Genomic DNA, 18,974 nt, shown 5'->3' on the forward strand with positions numbered 1-18,974 from the left:
AAACCTTCACAAATTTATTGCTGATAATACAGTCTCTCCAGGGAAGTACAGAAACAAGAGTACACCCCATACAGAAGTGAACTCCCAGTCCAAGGACAGGAACTCGGACATGTAAGCAGAGGTCAGGAGGAAGGAAAAAAAAGGCTATTTTTCTTTCACCTAATGTATAGCTCAGCAAGTCACAGCAGAACAACAGCAGTAAGGGTCTTTGAGAGGAATTCAAAGGTTTGTACTTTCACACAAGTTTGGAGAGGTCACGCCAGGTGCGGGTGGTAGAGCTGCAGGCTGCCTGGAGTGGGCTTATGAGAGAAGCTACACGTAAGTAAATAGGTCAGTAACTGGCAAATAAGAGCAGTAGAAAAGCTAAATGAGTTTAAGGAAGAGATTTAATGCTTTAATATCTCCTAATGAACTGAAATTGGACTCCTGATTTTCTTTTTCTTGCTGACATAAACATTTTCACACACACACACACAAAATCATTCAGGCCTGTGGCCGGAGCCTGTTTAGCAACTTCATGAAATCTGTTTTGGGTGGAATTTGATTACCTACCTACAAGTCTCAGTCCTTATGGCCATACACAACAAAAAGACAGCTTTTAATTTGTTTCCAGACTAAAGTTTCTTTCCCCCGCCCCCCAGTCAGCCAGGCCCGATTCACACCACCCAGAAAGGAAGATTTGAACCGTAATGAATATGACACATAAGGTGTTCCTGCTGCAGCACCGGACTGCCACAGGCGAGCCTCCCGCGCGGGGGGACACAGACCAAACCCCTTGCCCAGAAAAGTCTGCTTTCTTACAGCCGAGAGCAAAACCCTTAAGAAACTAGTTGCCTCACACAACATTAAGGAGAAAGACGGAGCAGAGAGTCACTTCTCAGATAGCCGCGTGCAGATTACGCTTGCCACAGCTGTGGGGCCCTAGGTGGGAAAAAAGCATCGTACCAGCATGGCTTTGCTCCTTCAGGGACCGGCTCGGGTGTGCAAGCGGTTTAACTGGCGGATGAGCTAATAAACCCCACCATACCCCACACGGCTGCCTGCAGCCGCAGGTCAGGCCTCCCTGAACAGCATTTCCAAAATTCAATCAAATCGTCGCGGCGCTCACAGGTTCAGCACAACACCCGTGCCACTGAGCCCTTCCCTAAGCCGGCGCCCCGGCAAAGGCAGCTGAGAGGAACCTCCTGCGGCGGCGCAGCCAGCGCAGACCCGAGCAGCTCTTCAGCTGCAGCCCGGCCACAACGCAGCGACTCGCGGCAGGCCCTGCCGGCGCCGCCACGGGGGCCCTTACGCTGCTCGGCTGCCCCACCACCCCACAGACGCCTCAGCGCGGTCACCCCCCCGGCAGCATTCGTGACTCTTTTCTTCCCATCTAAGCATAAGCTCTGCAGGGGGTAACAATTTGGCCGCCTGGGGCAGGCTGGCTGGTTGGCACAAGGCCACGGGCCCGGGACACCCTCGGACGCAGGTCAGGAGCCGGACAGCCACGAAGAGGCGCTGGGTGACAGGCTTGCGTCTCCCCACAGGTGGCACCTGGATCCCCAGTTACGTATATGCACGTGAAGCACCAGCAGTTTCCCGGATGACAAGAAAGATGAAAATTAGGACAAGCCAAAACCCACCTTTAAGGGGAAAAGAGATGTGTCAAAACAACAACCTCCTCTCCTTTCTCCCTCACCCCCCAAAACCCTCTGAAGTGTTTCCTGCTGAAGCTACAAGAGCTTCAACTCTTGGCTATCACCCCCGGCTTTCTCAGCCCAGCGAGCGGACCCGAACGCCCCCTCGCCAAGGAGCGAGACGTGACGGGAGCTGACACCCGCAGCCGCGCGCGGGAACGCACAAGACCGCTCCAACCTCAGCGATAAGGCAGAAGGACAAAGCACACACCTGTGAGATTAAGGCTGTTATCATGAAGACATCAGAGGAAGACGACAACTTTAAAAACAGCAAGGGAAATGGCAAACCTCCTGCCAGTGTGTTAAGGGCCGTGGATTCCTCCCCCCACCGATGGCTCTCGAGTCAGGAAGCTCTCTAGCCAGGAAGGATAATTTTTATTGAATAAATCCTTAAGTTATTAATAAGAATGAAATCTCTTGACCTAGATTTGTTCCTAGCTTAAAAAAAAAAATCCATGTACCCACACAACAGCCTTTCCTCTACAAATACTAACATATTATACCTGTCTTACTCCAAAGAACTTCAAAACAGATATTTCACAATGAAAACAAAAAAGGCTTTTCTTGCCCCTCCCTTACCCAGCTTTGTGTGAGAACATGAATACAGAAGATATTTGATTAAAATAGAAACTTGAACTCCGGGTTGAATGTATTTACTTTTCAAAAGCATTTTACAATTTGATTTTCTTCTTGCCTGCTGTGATAATTGATGAAAACTACACAGGGATTAAAATGAGCACAGGTGCGTGTCTATATGGTTCAAAGAGATTTGATCCCAAATGAAAATAACAAAAACCAGAAAAGCTTGAGTATTTTTAGTAATGGATTTAACATAGCCTAACCAAATAAGCCTAGATTAAAACTCAGATTTTACAATAAAGAGTTCACGTCACTGAAATTTTAAACCTCACATTTAATAACGTATCAGCAACTTTGCCGAGCAATACCTGCTTTAAGCTGGTATTAACAGCCCTCAATATCGTAAGTGTCAAAGTTGATCCAGGAAGAAAAACAGAGCCACGAAAAAGCAGTAAAAGTATGCTAATGTACAAATAGGCATGTATAAGAACTTGCACTTGGCACTGTATCAAAATTATTTTTAAATTTGTGAGAGGTAAGAGGAAAGCACATGAGCAGAGAATATTGTACTGCCAATATACAAATCTGTACAAAACTCATGTTTATTTTCTCTGCCAAATTTATCCTGCTAGGGCTGGATCACAACTTCCTTGTACCCATGAGGTCAGGAACTGTTTGAAAAGAAATGAATGATACAGCTAATCTTTATGCCAGCTAATCATACCTAATGCAAAAAACATGAATTTTCCCCATTTTTCTGTCCCAGTCTCCTTCAAAGCTAACTATCATGTCACTAATCCCAAATTTGTTGCACTAGTTTGTTAAGCAGATTTAAAAGACAAACACACACAAATCACACAGGATACACAGGATAAAGAATTTGTTCTGTGCTCAAGGCCTATTGCTGAGCTTCTATGAAAACTGGAAGGAAAAAAGAGTATTCACTCATGTAGAAAGCAAATTAATTTGTCTCAAAAGCATGCCAAGGAAATACTCTCCACTTACATAGGTATTTCCATACAATATCTATTTTCTGGAAGTCTCAAACTACCTAAAATAGTACTTCTGTAACATACATTCACATTTCTTTTTGAAGCAGAAGCTTGTATTTTTTTAGGCCTTTGAATAATAATAATAATAATAGGAGATTACGAATTGATGGATCAGAGACGGAAGAATTCCCATCTCTTCCTCCGCCCGCAAAGCATGAAGTCAGCTCTACCAATGTGGGACAGCAGAACTAAAGGCTTAATTTTTATTAAAATTTCTGTTTATAGTAAGACTGGAGTAATGCTGATGATCATTTTACAGAAATACATTAGTGAAACCGTCAACATTTGACATTTTCCAAACTCTAACTAAACTTGCTCCACACACTTTCATGTATATGCCATATATACATTTTTGCAGTATCCATTACAGTGGGTGCTATTACAAACCCAAATGGACACAGTCCGTTAGCCAAAGATTTTGTCAACTAAGGGTCAAAACATATAAAGCGTTCTGCTTCACTAAATCCAGATTTTCACACAACTCCTCAGAGACTTCATTAAGGGCACCAATTCAAGTCTCACAAGAGCATGGGAAAAACTGAGAAATTACATCAGGACCTGTACAGTACATTCATATTACTAAGTATATAAGGTATTTTATGGTGTTCATTACTATTTTAAAGCATCAAACATCTGCTATACTTCAGCTAGGAACAAAATGAGCAAAAATTAACACACCATAGCACAACATATATGCTTCTAGTAATTTTTTTCTTTGGAAAAAAGACATTATTTGCCTTCACTAAATAATTCAAAACAATTTCTTAGAGCACCAAGAAATTAATTTTCCTTTTGCTTAAACCAGCTTGTATTCTAGATCTAGATGATGATGCCTTAGTGAGGTTAGATAGTTTAACTAGGTATCTAAATCCAAAACTTCTGAGGGTAAACAAAAAGGAGCTGTGTGAAAAGGAAAGTTTTTCTTCACCAAGCTTTTAATCAACTGAAACAGACTGGTGAACAAATTTAGTTTAAAATTTTTGTCCTGACCAACATTAATTTTAGATGCAATTAATCTGTGCACAATCACATTTAAAAGGCTGTGGTACACAGTACACAGAGACACCACTAAAAAATAGTGATGAAATTATTTTTTCAGATATAAAGTTCTGAAGGTCAGTTCAAACCCCCAAGGAAGGCAAAAACTGTATTTGCTATTATAGAATATCAGTCTTAAATAAGGAATCATATTTACTGTAAGTTAAAAAAATACTAAAACATAGACTCATTTTTTCATTTAATGCCTTATTAAGAGCTTTGAGATCCTAAACCATTTAGGCATTTTAAAATAACCTCCATCTGAAGTTACTATCTTTTAGTTCTAATTCATAAATAGCCAATGTCTTCTACTCCATGAATTTGTATAGCACACGCCTGATTATTTTTATGTGAGGAGCCTGAAAGAAGCAGCCGTAAGTCTTAGATTTCACCAATTTAAAAAAGTCAAAGTATCATTTAAATTTAGCATAACCTCATTCAAACTTAGCACATAACAGAATTTTTTGTTTGTTTTTGAAAGTAACAATAGATAAAAATATGGCCTTTAATGAACAGTTAGATAAACAGGAATAAGAATTTAAAATGAATCTATAGCAGGAAACCCAGGATTAGGACTGAAATTCAATTCTAATCCTCCTATCCACAGAGGAAGTGATCACCAGTCAGCATGTGGTCTGTGGAGTGCACCTGCAATACGCAGGCAGGACTTAAAATACTTACAAAAAGATCAAGCTTTGTCTGAGAAAAGTTCTTTTTGGCTCAGAAGCGGAGTATCTGTCTTCCTGGAAAACAAACAGTAACCACCTACTTTAGCTTGTCAGCAATTTTGCCAGAGCGATACCTGCATTTGACCCATGTATATTCAACCCACCATTCCTGGGAATGAACCTGATGGTGAGGAAAAAGGCTTGAGAAAATACAAAAACTATTGTTGTGCAGATATTAAACAATTCAAGTTGACACTGTCATCTATATTGCTACGCTGAGAACTTTGCATTACATTTCCATACATTCTTGTATTATTTCATGAAGTCTAAGCACTCAGTAAAGATCTTCACAACAGAGGAAGGGAGGAGAAATACATCAGAAATACCTGAATTCCCATAATAATAAAATAGTCTTAAGAGACAGTTATCATTCACCTGATACAGCAAAATGACTAAGTAAGAGAGGAAAAAAGGTCCGTCTTTAAACACCACCTCCTTTTGCTTCAGACAATCCTTTCTTTATGCAGTGATACAGAGCTTGTACACCAGAAGACTTCCAGCCAGGCTCAGGACGTAAGGGATTACTTCCATCTAGAAAAGGAAGCTCTTTTTGTATCACCCATGCAGTTAAGTGAGCATCACAAATTCAGAAGTCCTCGTTCAGCAGCTTTAAGAAGCCTCCATAGTTTGCTACCTTGATTGAAACTCCAGGTCCTATGCCATTTTCCAAACAAAAGTTCAAATATCAAAGCAGCAAGAATTATTTTGCTTATTTTCGGTGCTGCTCCTCTTCGTATGGAATAGGATTTAAATGTGGCAAGGTTTATCTGTAAAATAGGATTCGATTCCTAGTCTATCTATAGCCAAAAGAGAGACTAAACCACAATTCAGCATAGAGAAGCGCAAAAGTTTGCAGGCTATTTTCTTACCCTTCCCCCTCAAATGCACAACGCAAGCCAATTGCCATCGGGACTGTTTAATATCGTTTCATATTTTATCCAGTATGCATTTTTCTTGCCTAAAGTGCCAGCTGCAGTCCACAACAGATACGATCATAGAGAAGAAGAGTACTTTCTTATCTGTTTCCATACACCATATGCATATTTGCTTTCTTCAAATGAAATTACATCACGACCTGTAAAGTACATTCATATTACTAAGTATATAAGGTATTTTATCGTGTTCATTATTATTTTAAAGCACCAAACATCTGCTATACTTCAGCTAGGAACAGAAGGTCATAAACAAGATATAAGCTCCTGAAACTGGCACTCACCACACTGTTACTAAGAGACACTTGGAGAAATAAAATAGCACTTCAGTTTCCAATCTGAAGACTTTTGCATAATTAAGATACACAAATGAGGAAAGTCAATAAGAAAAACCACAAAACTTTGCTGGAATAAGCAAAAGGCTTTAAAGATCTGACTATATCTGCAACCAGTTTCCTACTTATAAGCCATATCCTCGATTATGAGCTCAGTAAGAGGAGAGGCTCAGATAGTTGCTTTGTATGTGCTAATTTTTAAATATTGTAACGTGCTGTTACTGACAATCAGTTACTAATAGCTTATAGTTATTTAAAATTTCATGATAATTGTATAACTTACCCTTTTAACCAGTTTACTGTATCAAAGGCTAAACAGCTTTATTCTGTATAAAACTGAGCCAAAAATGCAACAGAGCATCTTCACTGCAATTCTGTTTTTCCTTTGAAAATTAAATAAACTCATTACGTTCTGTAATGAGAATAAAATCTCTAAAAGACGACTAAATTCATTCCTTCTCAAAGGCAGGCGCTAAAAAGATTAAAAAAAAAAAAAAAGAGGTTTTATTCCTAGCTAAAATATGAATATGATTTGGGAATCATTACTTTTGCACAAGGACTCGCCCATTTAAAGGTAGAAGCATTTTATTTTTATAAGTGGTGTGAAATTTCAGAAAAAAAAAAAAAAAACATGTATTTTGTACTTCCCAGTTTTTGGCAGTTCTCCAGAAAAGACAAACTCTCAAAATAACCTCTTCCCCATATAACTGTTTTCTCATAGATGTTGCCAAGTTATCTTATACCACCAGTGAGAATTTCTACAAGTAACTACTTCCAGACAAAGCAACTCAAAGTACAGACACTAAGTGAAAATTAAAAGCATTTGAGGTATTTTAGAAGATATCCGAGAGGGGGCCTGGAGAAAGGTACTACAGACTACATTTCACAGACTGCCCCACAGAGCTGGGCTTTGTCACCATTCCGTTCTGGCCACGTAAAAAAGCCATTAAGGGAGAAAAAAACAAAAATAAACAAAAAAACCCATAGCTTCGGGCTCATATGCCACCTCTTCTGCGCGCATTGCAGCAGGTTAATTTGGGTTTATATCTGCTGCTAGAGACTACATTCCTACTGCAGCTAACAGTCCTCAGAGGAGCACTGCTTCTTCTTTGAATGCAAATCATGTCCTGGAACCATTTTCCCCCATTGCATCCAAAACAGGTGCAGAAAGGAAAAGCTCATCCAGAAAATTAGATCGGGTCCCTACAGAAACATTTACGTCTTTTAAACAAAGAATATTATTTGTGTGCATGTACACATGTGGACACCATTGAGGTAATGTCAAAAATATCAAGGGATGGGGAGGAAGATTCAGTCTTTTGTTTCCAAGATGACTCAAGATCACTTGGAAACATCTATGTAATGTTTCTTGGACGTTGAGGTACCCCATGGTCAGCGGTGCAAGTCGTAAACCCAGTGAGTTCCACTTTCAGCTCCTTTCCCGTGTATGCACACTTTCCCGGGAATTATTTCACTTGATGAGCTCCCTGTGTTTTACGTGAGGGGATTTCTACTTTCTAACTATGATCTAAAACCTTGACTGTGACCTATAAAAGCTCTGCATGGCCTGGCTCCTGGTACGTCAGCTGTAGCTCTCCTGTTGAAGAGTCCTTGGTAGAACTAGAGGTAGGGGACTGCAAGGCTTTCTGGAAATACAACTAAATCTGGGCTCGTTCCCTCTTATTGACCTGACAGATGTCAGTTTGTGCAATTTTACGCCCTATGCATTTTGCTCTTTTATATGCGACTGTAGACAACTACTATCATTTTATTATTGTTATAACTCAATCACAGACAGTAAAGACAGGAGCTCTGGGAGTCTAAGTGGGACAGCATGAATCTCTGCATGGGATAAACCATTCATCTAGTTTCTCCAGCAGGTTTCTTGACTGTGCCACAAGGGGTACATAACAGTTGAACACATGTTCTCCTGCAGAAGGCCTCTGTGGTAGGCCCTACAGTTCTTCTAGTCCAACCCATGTGCCAAATGTACCCTGATCCTAGCAGGGAAGCAGAAGAGGCTGAGCTCTGCTTGTGCTTATGTGAACTCCCAAGGGAAACCAGGACCTGCAGCACAGGAAGGAACTGCAGCACTTCCCAAGAGGCTGCTTCTTGTCAAGTGCAGTGGGGAGCCCAGCCACCAGGTGAACCCCAGAATAAAGGCACGTGCAACGCACACTCTGAAATCAAGACTGTAGAGAGAATTATGGAAAGACTCTGCCCCAGAGCACTAACTCAGCCTCTACCTTATCTCAAGCTAGCTGCAATGTATCTTGACAAGCTGCATTTACAGTCGCGACTGCAAAACAGGCATCAGATCCTGACTATTCTAACAAAGGCACTAATTTTACAGACTTAAATAAAATTATTGCATTGGGCACTAGGTTTCTTCCTTCCCTTTTTTGTTTAAATATATACATCCTGGAAGGCACTTCTATTATATAGGTCAAGTCCTAACCTGCTCATCTACATATATTAGCATAAAGGTTAAAATTACTACAGACCTCAAAAATGAAGCGTAAGTGGCTAGCTTAAATACAAGTCCTAGAGACTGTAAGCAGAGAGAAGAATTTGAAGTTGTAACTGGAAAAATTCAGACAAGAGAAGACACTGAGAAACTAAGCGAAATCTCTATTAAGATTTTTCCTTGTGACAAGTTACATTATGAGCAGACAACAGAATAAACCAGATGACTTAATTTTACGTTACTTAGCATTTGATATGTAGTTAGGCTGAAGACCAACTATAGAATTCAAGAGAATTCAAATGGGCTTTGAAAGGTATTTCTAATTATCTGAATAGAACAGTACATACGTTTCCATGAAGAACACATCCGTTTTCTTCTCAAGTCAGAAAAGAATTGGTTAAAATAAGAATTACAGAACATACATCTTTGAGAAATTACTGTGTAACCAAGAACAATCAACAGGGGAAAGAAGTTCTTCTATACTTTAGGCTACCAAAGGCCGTGAAGCTGTTATCAAAGACATGATAATATCCAAGAAATTGGACACCGGACAGCAACCCAAGTCGAGAAACTCCCTACTTTCTCAGGAGCCTTCAGAGGTACAGAGCATAGCAGCTAGAAGTAACTCAGCCATACCCTTTAACACAGTAACTGCTTCCTTCACATCCATATCAACCCATGCCTCTTTCTTATCCTCGGAGAAGGCTCACTAGAAGTTCTAATGAAGTTTGTGGGGCAGCAACCACAAAACTTCTTACATTCCCATTAATACTTTTATTGACTGGCATGCCAAAGAGGTAGTCGATCATAGATAACAACTCTAAGAGCTGTGTGATTGATAAATAGCACTAAAATCAAGTATATTTCATTGTCAGAGGCCGCAATCTTTGCTAGCGGAAAAAAAAGTGAGTTCTGAAATTGACTTCACAAAAATTTGAGCCTAACAAAAGTCTGTACAACTTTGTATAATGCAAAATAACGTCAAATGAAGAAAAAAAAAAATTCCATCCATATGACCACTCTACTGGAGAGCAAGAGAATACTTTCTCCACCCCAATTTATCAGTTATTAGAATAACACATACTAAAAATGTAATTAAAAGGTTAGGCTATTTACAACAAAGCACAACACTTTTATTGCTTCTTTCAGTTCAGTATATTATGGTACAAGTGACACTTCAATGAAGAGAAGGACCATACTGGGAATGCTAGTACTTTTCAGTCTGTTCCAATGCTGAAAACTGGCTTAATTTTCCCAATATTAGACAGCTTTCACAATTTGCACCAAGTTGGATTAAGTACTCCATAAAAACAAGTCACAGTGATTGAGAAACAGGTTTTGTTCCTCATTAGAAGTTCAGCTTAAATTAGTGAATATTCTATGCATAGGAAAGAAAGAGCAGAAAGACTGAAACCTCACAGCAGCTAACTTTGCATTAGACAGTATCTACATCACAACAATTGCCATATAATATCACCTTTCCTTCAGATAAGAACTTTATTCTACAGTTAACGTGTTTTGCTCAACAGCTCTGAAATTAAAATAATACACTTCAGTACTGTAACCGACAACAGGGAACACCAGCTAACTGACTCAAAACAGACAGAATCCATGTGAATATGCAAACTGTCTCCTTGTCTTCCTGTCTAAGTTACACTGCAATTCTCTACTGCTTGAATGGTAGAGATGGAACAGATGATGCGCTGCCATTCTACAGCACTGCAATTCTAACCGTGTGTACTCCTGAACTACAGGAAAATTAATAGGGGCAAATACTACTGTGGCATTTTTGATGCCAGCCTTAGACCCCTTTCTCCACCACCAGCCCCACAGCCCACCCCAGCTGGACATGTACCAGGAAAGTTTGCGGAAAAGGCTTTCCCACAGCAAAAGTGGATGAAGGGCAGTGAGAGAGGAAGTATGGGTCTATGGGGGTGAGTAGTTCTTCCACTTCACAACCTCATTGACCCCCTCTGACCCAAACATACAACAATATTGCAATACTCTGTAGTAGCCTAAGCCTACTGTCATTAGTAGTAGTACTGTCATTATTGACCATAATGATAGCACAGGACAAAGAGATCCCTCTATACTCCTCTGCTGCTGCTGAGCAGCACACCTCACCTAATGCAGTAAAATATAAGGTTCAGCACAGGAATCTGATTTCCAATTGGTGCAGGGCACGTTTTTAGAAATCCGCTCAGCAACACTCATCCAGAAATTTAGAAAGCAAACTAGTTGACTGCAACAGCACCAACAGCATCAGTTGATACCTTCATAGTAGTCCTCTGAGAATAAGTTAGCCTTCCACCCCCTAATCTTTCATTAAGTCAAACGTAACTGGGGGACAGGGCCTCTTCCTACACGATCTGCCTCTTCCATTTTAGGCCAAGCGATGAAATCCTCACTGCTGCTTAACCAGCAAAGCACGAGTTAATTCAGTTTCTCTCTCTCCAAAGCCTACAGTTCTCTGGCCTATTCTTCACAAAGAGCACTTAAAATGGGTGAAGTATGAGGTGAATGTTCATATAACCATTTCCACACGTGCCTCTCCATGGGCGGATTGCTCAGGTAAAGATGCTACTTCAGAAGGCACCATGGCTTCAGAATACCCCTCCTGGGTACCAGAGAGGGGCTGGCAAACGTGCCTGTAAAACTAGGATATAAAAATAAGACTGGGAAGCAATGCATGTATTCACCAGTGAGCCACAGACAAGCCAGTCTTGATGACATCGCTGTTCCATGAGTGTACAATATCAAAATTACAGCAATTACACAGCTTGTGAATACACCAAATCTTATTGGATGCTGTAAATTTTCACATAGTGTGTGCTTTGGGGATAGAATGAAGAGAGAGGCAATGGAGAGCATAAATAGGAGGGATTTTAAGCAAAGTTCAAGAACTGCTCAAGATATAAATAGATGCTGTGAGGTGCCACGTGATCTCCGGGAGGCCACTGATGTATGCCCATAGTTTGAATTCTCTATATAACGTATACAAAGGCGTCCTCTAGGGCTGTCCTATACATGGTTGCAGTTCAGCATCTAATTTCCTACTCCACAGGAAATAAGCCAGACACCTCCTGCCCTTACTGTTTTTATTTTGGGGGGTGGGGGGGCATGCAGGCTCCGCTTCTTTTTTCATCCGTGTTTGGCACCTACATAAATATTTATTTATCTCTGATCCCTCCACTCCATGTAACAATAGAGGCAACAGAATTTGAGGTCACTGCTACATTTTCTAACACAAATTTGCATTTTTGTCATATTTTGGAGAAAGTATGCTGCAATAATCTCATTATATCTGCCCAATATACCTTTTCTTAAGTGTATTTTCCGGATAAAACCTATGCAGAGGAATTAGTAGGGTGATATTTCAGAGTTTTTAGTCTTTATGGTCCTTTCCCTCACTTATTAATGTTTCCTGTCAGTTGTCAGGTTCCTAGATCAGTACAGGGTAATTCACACATCTGCCCACTGCAGCAGCTGTCTTTTGAAAATTATGATGGCTGGATGCACAGCTGGAGCCACAGCATCAGAGCAGCCCAAAGACTGAGAACCAAGAGATTTTTAGGGACAAATGGTTCCAGGAAAGAAAAAAAAAAAAAATAAAAAACCAGAAAGGCCAAAAGAGAACATTCAATTATCCCATCCTGCAGAGCTCCGAAAAATTCCTTTTGAAGTTGTGCTCACAGCAGTGACAACACAAAGAAGTTCCAAGGAAGGTAACACAGTAAATTTTTGCCCCAAATGCTACTAATTTTGCATCTGCTGAGTGAAAATCATATGTCTATTTGTATGTATTTCTGCAATTGCACTTTTTCATTAAGATAAGAAACTGCTTCTTTTATGCAATCTGGTACTATTCAGATAGTAAAACATTGTGATGTCTGTAAGCAGGCTTGCTGGTTTTGGCTTTAAGAGTTTTGTCTCTTCCTGTGAGAGGAAAGCTTTTCCCAAAGGATTTAAGTGATTTCATAAAACAAATGTAAAAACAAAGACACTTTTGTTTAAGGACTGAAGGTTTTGTTTTGTTTTAAGGGGGATGGAGAGGGAAGGAAGAGAAAAAGGACACTGATCATCTTCCAATTAAAGAAAAAAAGCAGATCTCTCTTCTTAAAAAAGAAACTTTGATAGCACAAGCTTGCTATAATAAGCAGGTCATCAGGAGAAAAGATGGCTTTTTCCCCACCTCCAAACATGAATTTTGTTCATTTCAATTGCAAGTAAATACCTCAAACCATTACAGGGGAAAAGAAAAAAAAAAAAAAAACACACACAACCACACACAGAAAAACATTTTCTCTCTGAATCTGAGTGCTTATATTGTGCATTTCTGTATGCTCCATTTCATTAGAGTCAATTTCTCCTTTAATTCAGTCTGCGAAACAAAATAGAGAATTCTCTTTTTTAAAAAAAATTAAGTGTGTAGCTTTAAACATACAAAGGATTTTGGGGATCTACTTCAACTATAACGGCTGAAGCTTAGCCTCATACACATCATTTAATTTACTGAAATATGGGAGTATAATGCGGGGGGGGGGGAGGGGGAGGACAGGGAGGGGGAACAAAGCTTGCATTGCAACCTTGCAAGACATCTAACCGAGCAGCCCTTCATGTCTGTAAGTGTCCCCTAAGATTTATACTAATATATTGTAGAAACCTCATGTATTAAGACTGCATACTCAAAACCCAGAATTGGGAGTCCAGTTTCTCCCTAGCAGATATCAGTTATTCTTATTTGTTAGCAAATTCCGACATACTGTATCAAGTTTTATTATATAGAGAGAAGTCTCACAACCACAAGTGATCTTCAGCTGGAAAATAATTTCTGTCCGATTGGAGAACAAGTAATCTGTAAGTTTCCGTTCACATTACCTACCATTTAAGCTCATAAGGTTGTCACTCACCACAATTATCATTCCGCATCCAAAACTGACACACTAGGAGAACTCAACAGCAATGTACTTCGGTATTTTAACATCTCAGAAAGGCAAAATAACATAGCTACTAAGAATTTTGCTATTAAATATAACACAAGTGAAGTTATCAAGTTTTAACTACTTGTATCTGCATGACTAATCTTGTAAATGCTAATACTAAATTCGAACTTTGCTATATGCAGTCTTGAAGCAGTATATGCACGCATGCATAGTGACAAGATGTTCTCAATTACGAGATAAACACAGGTCTAAAACCATTGGGGGGTGGATGGGAAGAGGAATAAGTCCGTCATATAGGTCACATCATTACCTTAAAAATGTATATGAAATATACATTCTCATCTGAAAGATTTCTCTACCCAATCATTACTCATAGCGATTCTCCCGTAACTTCATTTCAGTTGCCCATGTATACAAGAAAGCATTTCACTTCTAGTGGTGCACTGAACTCCCAGATGGGAGCATGCACAGAGAACCCCTCAGGGAAAGACAACAACGTACAAAGGCCATTACAAATCCAATGACATGGGTCCACTCATGTATTTGTGTAGTTATTTAAGATGCACTCACCTAATACTATGTTGAGGTACTGGACAAAAGGGGTGGAGGAGACATTCCTACCAATGGTCCTTGCACAAAAGGAGGAGAGCCTTGAAGCTACTATTTGAAACTAAGCAATAGCGTGTGGAAACCTGACGGTTAAACAGGCCACTGAACACTGGAAGGCTGCAGAACAACCTTCCTTTCCTCTTTCTTCTTCCCACAACTCTTCTCCTTCCCTTTGGGTTTGAACTACAAAAAAACCCACCACCTCATAATTTACAGATGCTCATGCCTAAAAGGTTGTCTGTCCTGCAGGTTAGTAAAATATATTGCTTTGTTCCTTCCCTACCGTAACCTTTTCTTCATTCAGATCATGTTTTTAATAGTGCAACCCCAACCAGTTAATAGATATCCCACAGTTACATCACAATGATGAATAAAACATGAGCTTTCCAATTTAATTTGAATGCAAGTTAATGGGCATACTGAGTTCAAGTGTAATATAAGCATTTCTCCTTCATTTCCCTACTCACCAGTTTGTTCATTCACAGTCTTTCCATAATTTTTGTTTTCTCAATCACATTTTCCCTCTTGTATTCTTCTACTTTTGGACATTCCAGGTTTCACTTCTTTCTCTTAAATCACTTCCTCCTCACTTCAATCCTGTTTCTCTCAGTCTATGCTTACCATGAACAAACACAGTTCCTTTACCTATTAACTGCAAGAATAAGGATACTCCTATCCACTTGCTTGAGCTGGAGACAATACTGGATGCCGTTATCTTCCCTAACCAATAAAGACTCAAAACATTTCCTCCCATTTCTTAATGCAGGCTTTTCCAAGACCTCAAATTGTAACAGGAAATTATTAGAGTGATTTTGTTTTTAAAGAACACAGCTATGCACCAGGAGATGTACTCTGCTCTGATTTGCTGGAGACTGATTGATTTTAGGTTGAATCTCTCCTTCATAAATCTGAAATAATAACTTATCCTCCTTATCCGTTAATATTTGGAATTTGAAAACTGACAAAAGAAAGAAACCATACAAATGCAAAACATACCCCTAGTCTCATCTTTTTTAATGATACATCCAACACTCATAAAAGACCGATGGGAGTAAACGAAAATCACAATAAGTGAATAGCCTAATAACATATGCTAAAAGCTACCAAGGCAATAAATTCAATGTTCCCAGGGATTGTTAAACTATTCTTTTGATGGCTTAACACAATCTCTTCACATTTATTTCCTGTGGGGATACAGACACTTTTTTTAAAGTAGTATGCATTTAAACTAAATATTAAAATTCTGAACTATCAAATTTTAGATGAATTATCCTGGAAAGGAGTTTGCAACTGCATTATTTTTAAGGAAGTTATACCTCTTCCTTATATCTTGTAAGCTAAAAACAAACAGACATAAAGCAATGTCAAGACACTGATCTTGCTTTGATGTACAAACATACTCAAAGCACCTTATTTTTTTTAAATGATTCTTCTAAAAGCTTGTTCACAAAATGACATACTTAAGAGTTCACCTTGAAATTTCCAGAAGTTTGACAGTGCACACAAAGCCCAGCTATAGGAGAACGGAGTTCATAAATGGGCAGACCATAGCACAGACAAACGCGCCGGCAGAGATCAAATTAAGTCAACGTGGTGAGGCCTTTGAGCCATATCCACCTTGATTATGTTTTCAATGAGGCACACAGCTCTTGGTTTTGTGGCCAAAGAAGCCTTCAGAGTCACTGGAGAAGGTACACAACAAGCATCTGCACTGGCACACCTGACACTAGAGCCTCAGTTTCTTCTTAGAGGGTAGGTCATGTTAGCTTTCCTACGGCTCAGTGCCAGAGCCAATCCCTGGGGCGAGGGCTACAGCTGATGGATGAAGCGGTAGATCTCTTCAGCAGGACTGCATTTTGCCTACTACGCAAGGCTCTGCCTTGAGTCCCTTCCCAGGTGCTATCTTCCTCTTTGTATTCCCAAGAGCATGTTCCTCTCAACAAGAAATAAGAGCCAGTTCTCAAAGCATTTTTGAGAACAAAACAGCGTGAAATCAGACAGAGGAGAGATATGGGCACACACTCAGTAAGACAGCATAATCCTGTTATTTATCTATGCGTTCAGGTCAGCCATCCTGACCTCCAGTCTGTACTTCAGTTATGCATTTTCTGTCCCATGTATATTAATTCATGCTTATCTTTAATATTTTATGATTTATACTTGAGTCCACTCCATTACACATTAAAGAAAACAAAAAGCAGCAGCTAATGCCATAGGCAGGAGCGTTACTTGCTATAAATTCTATTCACTTCATGAAACTGGACAACATATACCCCAAACAACAAGCATTTCTGCTTCTCACATCTCCTTCAGGGAAGTGTTTTCTATTTCTGTTGATGAGCAGTCAGGATAGAAGCAATGAAGTTATGGTAGCTTGAGCTACCTGAATTGCATATTTCCTTACTTTCATAGTCACACCAATTTAAACACAAACTGAGACTTAAGAACAGCTAGGAGTGCACCCAAAATCTGAGTTAGGAAACTCATTCTGATTTCCAGAGTACATGTATTCTGACATTCAAAGTCACCGTCCTTTTTATCTACTTTTTCAATCCAAGCTTGTGGCCCTTCCTCTTCTCTAGGAATTCGCCCCAGGGAACTTACAAGCAGCTGCTATCTTCCCTCTCAGCCTTTGCTAAGCTACGAAAGCCATGACGTTTTAGTCTCTTGTTTAAACCTAGACTGTTCATGCCTGGCCATCCTTGCCATTGGATGTCTCCATATTCTTCCATGAGATTCAAACTTTCCCATGTATCAGTGACCAGACCTGCATGCAGTATGTCACACGAAGTCTCCCTAACACCTTGCATAGTACAAGTAATCTGTCTGTCTCCACTGAAGGTATCTCACTGAGGATCACGCTTATTTCACACCCATTATGAAACAGTTATCCCTTGTGTGACTACAGCATTCAGGCCTTTTCCTCCTGCCCTGTTTTAAGGGATGCCCTGCCAATTGATAGCAGACACGTTCTTAATAAACACTCAGCAGATGACTTTGCTTTTAGAGCTATTTAACTTCCTCTCATTCCTATTGCTCCAGGCATCAAGGACATTCAATTCTTCCTGTGCAATATCCCAGTCCTTGTCAGTGCTGACACTGTTTCCCAACTTTGTGTCATCCTTAGCATGGTCTTATCGAGACAATATTGGTCTTATTAAGCCAATATTACAAAGGTAAAAGATCAGGTCCCCAGCTATACCTACCCAAAGTAATAATTCCTTTAGCGATACAGTCAAATAACAATTTCTCCTTTAGGCTGTTCCCCTAGGTTACTTCACCACTCTTTAGCCAATTCTCATATTTGCAATTAGTGGAGCACCACAAAGCACACACATTTAACTGACGTAGTCTACGCTGCTCCTTTTGTCTAGAAAAGGTTGTATTTTATCCAATAATAATACGACTTTAGACTTCCATGACCTAATTTTGGCAAATCCACACAGCATTTTATCCTGTTTTCCACTTATCTTTGTGTGTTTAATTACTTCTTCCATTCCCAGTTTCTTCTAAATCCATGAATACTATTAACATCAGACTAAAAAGTATGAATGGATTTCATCCTTTTCCCTTTTTAAATAAACAGAAGTATACTACTCCAGCCATATTGCAATCACATCACTGCATCTAACTTGGCAGATAATAAACAACCCTTTCTACCTGACTAATGTTCTGTGCCAGCTCTTTTAGAGTCCTAAGACAGAGGCCCTTCGCTTGCTCAGTTTGACTGTATTAAGTCTGGAAGCAGATGCACGACGTTTGTTTTGGTAATTTCCATTTGTCACTATCTTTCTCCCATGTTGCAATCCTTATCCCCATCGAAAACTAGTCATATCTGGTTAATTTTTTGAGGAGTCAAAGCTACACATCCCTTAACTACAACCTGGTCTTCAAAACAGCCAACTTCTCTTTTCTTCCTCTTTTTATTTTTTCCTCCTGTTTCATCTTAAATTTCTTCATGTGCTAGCTTTTGATAACCTACATGTTGTACCTGCAGTTTCTGCTCTTTGACTGATCCCCTCTTTCACTTCATTCCTTAAAGGTTTTCAGCTAACTTGCAGTACCTTTTTCTTGCAGCACGGTCTGCATTTACCCACTTTGCCAGTTTTTCCTCCTGCTTAAAGTGCAACTTCCAAGCAGGTGGTGAATCTTTCATTTCACATCTCTCTTAAACGAAGGAAAGGCATCCAACCCTCCAGGAAGAAAAAAAAAAAAAAATCACACCCACACACACCCACAAACTAAATTTTGTGGGTCTTCAGTCTGTGGACTTCACAAACCAGTTCTTCTCATTCCTCAAAATTTGCCCTTCTGAAGTAAAACTTCCTTGAAATAAAAGCTCTTTGTAAGAGACAGTTTCGTTTATCCTTCAGTTTATTTTACAATGAATCAGCTTGTGGCTAATCAACACACGTGCTTAAGGTCTTGTGGAACAGAATCCTAATCTAGCAGTGGAAAGCAAGACCCAGTGTCAGCCCCGGAGAGACCAGAGACATTCCTTAATCACAGTTCAAAGCTACGCTGTCTAATTCTGTGCAGGCTGTAAATTTAAGCCTCAGTTACTAAGCATTCCATTGCAATTAATGGCTAAAATTTTCTCTATGATATTTCAGTG

General features: G+C 39.8%; 1 protein-coding gene across 5 annotated transcripts in view; it reads right to left on the reverse strand.

The window, feature by feature from the left end:
• The window catches only part of FAM110B (family with sequence similarity 110 member B), a 120,899-nt gene that overhangs the window by 99,044 nt on the left and 2,881 nt on the right, over positions 1–18,974 (reverse strand). The window contains exon 2 of one of the 5 annotated variants that reach the window (XM_068932654.1): positions 5,027–5,088. The exons of the other annotated variants lie outside the window; for them this stretch is intronic. The gene's annotated coding sequence lies outside the window, so the exon portion shown is untranslated. The remainder of the gene's footprint in view (positions 1–5,026; positions 5,089–18,974) is intronic. 5 annotated transcript variants of the gene reach the window in all.

Source organism: Struthio camelus, chromosome 2 (assembly GCF_040807025.1).
Source record: "Struthio camelus isolate bStrCam1 chromosome 2, bStrCam1.hap1, whole genome shotgun sequence".
In the NCBI taxonomy this organism is placed as follows: Eukaryota; Metazoa; Chordata; class Aves; order Struthioniformes; family Struthionidae; genus Struthio; species Struthio camelus.